This window comes from Heliangelus exortis, chromosome 5 (assembly GCF_036169615.1).
Source record: "Heliangelus exortis chromosome 5, bHelExo1.hap1, whole genome shotgun sequence".
NCBI lineage: Eukaryota > Metazoa > Chordata > Aves > Apodiformes > Trochilidae > Heliangelus > Heliangelus exortis.
In genome coordinates, this window is record NC_092426.1 from 3727664 (window position 1) to 3734452 (window position 6789).

Genomic DNA, 6789 nt, shown 5'->3' on the forward strand with positions numbered 1-6789 from the left:
CTAGAAGGCCAGGTGGGAAGGGACAGCAAGGATCATTTAGTCCAACTTTTCTAGGTAAAAAAAATACTTTAAATGAGGTGGCCCAGCACCCTGTCAAGCTGAGTCTTAAAACTGTCCAGCGTAGGGGAACCCACCACTTCCCTTCGGAGGTTATTCCAGTGTCTAATTGTTCTCTCAGTGAAAATTTTTCTTCTGGATCAGCACAGAAGTAACACATACTCATTGCCCTTAGTCTGTTCCCACCTGTGGCTCTGCAAATGATGACTGAGACCAAATATTTGGGGATCTATCTGGGGTATCAGCCCTCCAAACACTTTTGGGGCAGAGGTAGGAGGCAGAGCATCACAACAAAGCAGCTGTCAGCCCTACAAATGTTCAATGGTTCAGATGCTGATGAATCAATAAATGCTGGGGTGGGTGGTTTGGAAGGGAGATTCCCTCTGGCTGGAGTTGTTCTGGGATTTTATGAGGTAGAAACTGAGTTTTAAGGTTCAGCTGAGCACAGGGTTCATGCTCCATCACCCCAGACATGAGGAAGGTAACCAATATTTTCTGGATTGCCTTTAAAATAATTGGTTGAGATGCTCAGGTGCAGAGCCAAGGCCACTCTTTTCACACCTGATCTCTCTGTAAGGCAGCAGGGACAAATTTTCCCTGCTTTGAGCTTAGGAAATGGTAAATTGCTGGGGAGATAAGGAGGGGAAGGAGCTATCAGAGGGACGGGGTGTGGGGAGTGAGTCACTGGCTTTCCATCTCCTCCTGGCACCAGAGCTGCATTCAGCTGAGGCAAGTGAAAAATAAAAAAAATTTAAAAGGAATATTAGGAAAAAAAAACCAAAAAAACCCAACAAAAAAATAAAAAAAAAAAAAACCACCAAAAACCCCCAAGAACCCTCAGCAGCAGTCACACACTCCTCATTTATCATTCAGTTCCCCATCCCAGGTTTTAGCATCAGAGAGCCAGGATGACTCAGGTGAAATCAGGGAATCAGTGCTGGCCTCCAGCCAGCCTGGACTGAGTTTTTATTGCCCCAGGCTCCAAACTGGAACAGAAACTGCTGGACTGGAGGATTTGGGGCCCTGAGCTCCATCCCCAGACACCTGGTGAGGTGCAGTTGGGTGCCTCATATCATTTCCAAATCCTCTGTGTGAACTTGGTGGGTTCCTTTGCTGGAAAAAGGTAAAAAATGTTTGTGGGGAATGATTGCCACTTGTTTTTGGGGTCCAGACCATGGTGTCAGGGTTCAAAGGGTTGGGTAGGGGGTTCTTAGGAGCACCAAACCACTGAGACCTGCTCATCCCTATGAAAAATGGGTAGGAAAGGGCATTTCAGTGTCTTGGCAGCCCTTGGTCTTTGCTACCTTTATTTTCTGGGAAAAGCAGAAGATAAGCTACAGTCAGCCTGGACTTTATAACAGCCTGAACTTTGCTGCTGTGGGAGTTGGTTGTAATTTTTCTCCTGTTTATGGGGGGAGAAGGACAGTTCCCAGCTGACTTGCCAGCTCGAGCACTGTGTGGGTTGGCAGAAAAGCACTTTTTTTAGGGGCTTGTTTGAGCAGAGGTTGCACACATGGGTGCCACTGCTGCTGGGTCTGTCAATGCCTTTGCAAATGTGGAATTATTGGGCTGAAGTCATTGAGCTGGGTGTCAGGATGTGCTATGACACAGACTGATTTCCAGCCATGGCAAAGTCCTCCTCTCCCTGTAAAGCACAAATCCACCCCAGCTGGGGAAGCAAGAAGCACTGATGCTTGCCCATTTTCTTTAAAAAAAAAAAAAAGTGTCTTATAATTAGATATTATGGATAGTTACCTATTAATTACACCCTATGAAGCCTTCCCAAATAACTGTTTTGTTGTTATCTCTGATTATATCAAAAAAACCCACCCTGAAACACAAGTTATAAACAGCTGAGCAGCAGATGGTACCTTGCAAAATTTTAAAAAATGCTCAAGAGTTTCCTTGAGGGAATCTGCCCTGTTTCTCTTTCCTGTGCTCACTCAGAGTAGGGATTATTTTCACTGCACAATGACTGAACACAGGTTCTTAAAAAAAAGCAACAAAACAGGGAGTACAAAAAGAACCAAGGCTGTAACTTGAATTATTTTTCAATCTAGAATAAGGTGTAGAGAAGGTGAAAGCCCAGGACATCTGCTGGAGGGTCCTTGGGGGTCCCCTGGGAGAACTGGGGGATGCTGCTGGGTGCCAGGGCTGGGAGCACCTGGGTGCATGGTGCATGGCAGAGCCCTTGTCCTCAAAAATAGGGAAAATATAGAATAGAATCATGGAATTATTCTGGTTGGAAAAGACTTTTAAGATCATCCAGACCAACCATAACCCAGCAGTGCCAAGGCCACCCCTGCCCCATGTCCCTCATCCCCACATCTCCAGGGCTCTGAAACCCCTCCAGGGATGATGGGGACTCCAGCCCTGCCCTGGGCAGCCTGGAGGAAATTGTTGCCCAGCTCCAACCCAAACCTCCCCTGGAGTTTCCATTCCTGGACTTGAATAATGGAATTATTTTGGGCGGAAAAAACCTTTTAAGATCATTAGGTCCAACTGCTCACCCAGCACTGCCAAGGCCACCACTAAGGGGATGGGAAAAGGGAAAGGGATGAGAAAGGGATGGGGATGGGAGTGGGGATGTCCAGGCCCTGACAACCCTTTCCAGGGAGAAATTCTTCCCCAGCTCCAACCTAAACCTCCCCTGGCACAACTTGAGTCTCTTTCCTCTTCTCCCATCCCTTCTTCCTTGGGAGCAGAGCCTGACCCCCCCTGGCTCCAACCTCCTCTCCGGGGCTTGCAGAGAGCCAGAAGGTCTCCCCTCAGCCTCCTCTGCTCCAGGATCAACACCCCCAGCTCCCTCAGCTGCTCCTGGGCAGACTTCTGCTCCAGACCCTTCCCCAGGGACCAGTTGGCCCAGCTGGTTGAGCCTCCCAGAAGTTTCAGTGGCTGGAAGGTGGGATGTGCTGGGAATGCCTTCAGAATCATCCCCTGCCTGCCTGAGAATCAGGGTTTGAGGAGTGGAGTTTTAAGAGAAACTCTTCAGGCTCAGGATGAAGAGACCCTGGCCAACCTCCAGCAGCTCAGATGTAACTGGGATAAATCTCTCACAGAGGACACTGATTTTCCCTCTGTTGACTATAAAGTCAGGAGTGTTTGGGGCTGAGCTGAGAGTTTCAAGCTGGAGATGATGAATTCCCCTTTCTGAAACCATCTGTGTCATCCCAGAGCATCATTAACAGCTCAAGCAAGAAAAGAGCAGCTCAGATCAATGCTGATATTAACATCGAGCCAGAACGTGACCTGAACCTGATCCTGAAATTACAGCTGAGGCCTGAGGATGGCAAAGTCTCAGCCTCCTGACATCCATCCCATGCCCTGGGAATGCAGCTTGGGAATTAGCAGCCCCTGGAATCACAGTGCGTCAGGTTGGAGAGTGAATCATGAGTGATTTAATTCTGTTAACCCAGGAATAAAGAAGAAAAAAAAATGATTACAGGCTGCTAAACTTGTACTCTCTTGCAGGGGGGGTTGTTGCTCTGTAAGGGCAGAGGGTTTCCAGTGTTTGAGGGGTCATTTGAAATGCATTTTAACTTCCCTGGTGAGGGCTCAGTGCTGAAAGAGGGATGAAGGGAGGAATGAATGGAATGGATGAAGGAATACCTGCCCTGGCATTCCCTTTGTGCCTTCCCAGAGGGAGGACACAGAATCCCACACCCATGGACTCCTCCAGCCTTTGCTCCCCCCAAAATTTGGAAAAGAAACATCAGAAGGATGGTCCAGGCAGGGTCTAGGAATTAAATCCATATTTATGCTTTTGGGAACATGCAAACAGCTGTGGAACACAAATCTCCCATGGACCTGCCCCCCATCTCTGATGGGATGATCCAACATCCAGGACTGTGTCCAGCTCTGGGGCCACCAGCACAGGAAGGACATGGATCTGATGGAGAGGGTCCAGAGGAGGGCTGTGAAAATGATGAGGGAACTGGAACACCTCTGCTATGGAACCAGGCTGAGGGAATTGGGGGTGTTCTGCCTGGAGAAGAGGAGGAGGCTCCATGGAGACCTCACAGTGACCTTCCAGTATCTGAGGGGCTACAGGGAGGCTGGAGAGGGACTGTGTTCAAGGGCCTGGAGGGATGGGATGAGGGAAAATGGGTTAAAATTAGGGAAGAGCAGCTTTAGATTGGATGTGAGGAACAAGTTGTGTCCCGTGAGGGCAGTGGCACAATGGCCCAGGGTGCCCAGGGAGGGGGTTGAGGTCTCATCCCTGGAGATATTCAAGGTGAGGCTTGAGGAGGCTCTGAGCAACCTGATCTAGGTGAGGGTGTCCCTGATACTGCAGGGGGGTTGGGCTGGGGGACCTGCAGAGGGCCCTGACAACCCCAATTATTCCATGATTCTGTGCTCTCTGTGTCCCCCCAGCCCATTCCTACACCAAGCTCAGCTTTTAATTCCCACTCCAGGCAGATGGGAACAGCAGCCATCTCCTCACACCACTCCCCCCTGGTTCCTGCTCCCCATCATCACCACCCCAGGATCAATAATGTGATTTGTAGCTGGGAGTGTTCCCTGGCAACATGAGGCTTGAAACTCTTTCTGCAATTTTCCTCTGCCCTTCATGTCCAATTGAGTCCTGCATCAAGTGGCTCTTCCCATAGCCCGGGGGTGGTGTCTGTGGTTGCTCAGCCTTTAAGTAAATGAATCACTAATGAGTGCATAGAGCAGCATTCAGCAATCTCAGAGCATCAACCTGGGGGACAAAGCAGCAGCCAGGTTTGCTGTTCTCCTAAAGAGCTCTCCTGCATGACACCCCTGAGCTTCTCATCCCTGCTCCCATCTCCTGGAACTGCCCAGCCAGGACCCCCAAACTGAATCCCTCCAGTGAATCACAGGAGCCTGGAGACTTGTGTTACACAGCTGCTTGCATGTTCCCAAAAAGATAAATATGAATTTATCTCCTCCAGCTTGTGTGGACCATCCCTTGGAAGTTTTCTAAATTTGGGGGAGCCTCAAGCCTCACCTTGGGATGAAATGGCAAACTGAGAGCTTGCTTGAGGCTCCTGAGGAGGACAATGGGAGCTGTGGGAAAGAAATTTGGCTGCCAGGGATTAGGAAGCATTCTTTCCCACCCCTCTGCATTGGACCTGCAGTGATAGCAATTAAATTATTCAGCAGTTTGGTGAGATAATGTCAGGGCAGTCCTTTGGCCACAACAACCCCCTGGGGAGCTCCAGGCTGGGCACAGAGTGGCAGAAAGGGACCTGGGAGTCTGGATTGCCAGGAAGCTGAAGAGGAGCCAGCAGTGTGCCCAGGTGGCCAAGAAGGCCAATGGCATCCTGGGCTGGCTCAGGAACAGCGTGGCCAGCAGGTCCAGGGAAGGGATTCTGCCCCTGTGCTCAGCCCTGGGGAGGCCACAGCTTGAGTCCTGTGTCCAGTTCTGGGCCCCTCAGCTCAGGAAGGAGATTGAGGTGCTGGAGCAGGTCCAGAGAAGAGCAAGGAGGCTGGGAAGGGATCCAGCACAAGTCCTGTGAGGAAGGGCTGAGGGAGCTGGGGGTGTTGAGGCTGGAGAAGAGGAGGCTCAGGGGAGACCTCATCACTCTCTCCAACTCCCTGAAAGGAGGTTGGAGCCAGGGGGGGGTTGGGCTCTTTTCCCAGGCAACTCTCAGCAAGACAAGAGGGCACAAGAGGTCTCAAGTTGTGCCAGGGGAGGTTTAGGTTGGACATTAGAAAGAATTTCTTTCTGGAGAGGGTGATCAGCCATTGGAATGGGCTGCCCAGGGAAGGGGTGGATTCTCCATCCCTGGAGATATTTCAAAAGAGCCTGGATGTGGCACTCAGTGCCATGGGCTGGGAACTGCAGTGGGAGTGGATCAAGGGTTGGACTTGATGAGCTCTGAGGTCCCTTCCAACCCAGCCAGTTCTAGGATTCTATGATCTGGAGCTCTGCCTGGAGCTTTGACGGAAGAAATCTAAGAGCAGCCTAGTAGGAGATAATTCTCTCAGCATAAAAGCAGCCAGGTGTTCCCTCCCTTCCATGATCATGCCAGCTGCTGTTGGTTCTTTATTTTATTCTCATAAATAAAAATCACTGCTGCAATCACCACCCCAGCCACACAGGTTGGATGCTTTATTTCAGCTCTGATGTTGGAATCAGTCCTGGGGACAGCAGTGAGATCCAGACTGTGACCCCAAGGCTGGGGCCACTGGGTCACATGAAACATCCAAAGCATTCTGAAGAAAAAAAAAAAAAAAAAATTAAGCCAGGAGCAAAGCAAAGGGGAATCAGGGACCTGCAGGGTGGTGCCCTGTGATTTCCATGAAACTACCCACGAAATCCAGGAACCTGCCCTTAAACAGACCTTTGGCATGTTTGTCCTCATGAGCTGGGTGATTCCAAACAACCAACTCTGCAAAATCTCTGCTCTAGGTTCACTTGGGATGTTTTTTCCTGGCTCCTATAGGAGCCAAAAGGACTTTGGATGCTCGGTGGGCCCAGCTGTTTGCAGCAGTGGATACCCACCCACCTCTGGTGTGGGAGAGAAACTGCCCTTGGTTGAAATAAAATAATTTAACTCTTTGGCAGAGTGACAGAGCCTGAAGAGTTCTTATTAGGGCAGCTGTCAGCTCAGCTTGACTCCTGGTTTATGTTTGTAAATAAAAAAGAACAACCAGGCAGTCACCCCCAGCCCAGCTCCCCCCACCACACTCAAAAGGTGCTCAACTCATCACCAGAACTTTTTCTAGCAGAAAGAAAACCTTACACAGTTCCCCAAGCCCATG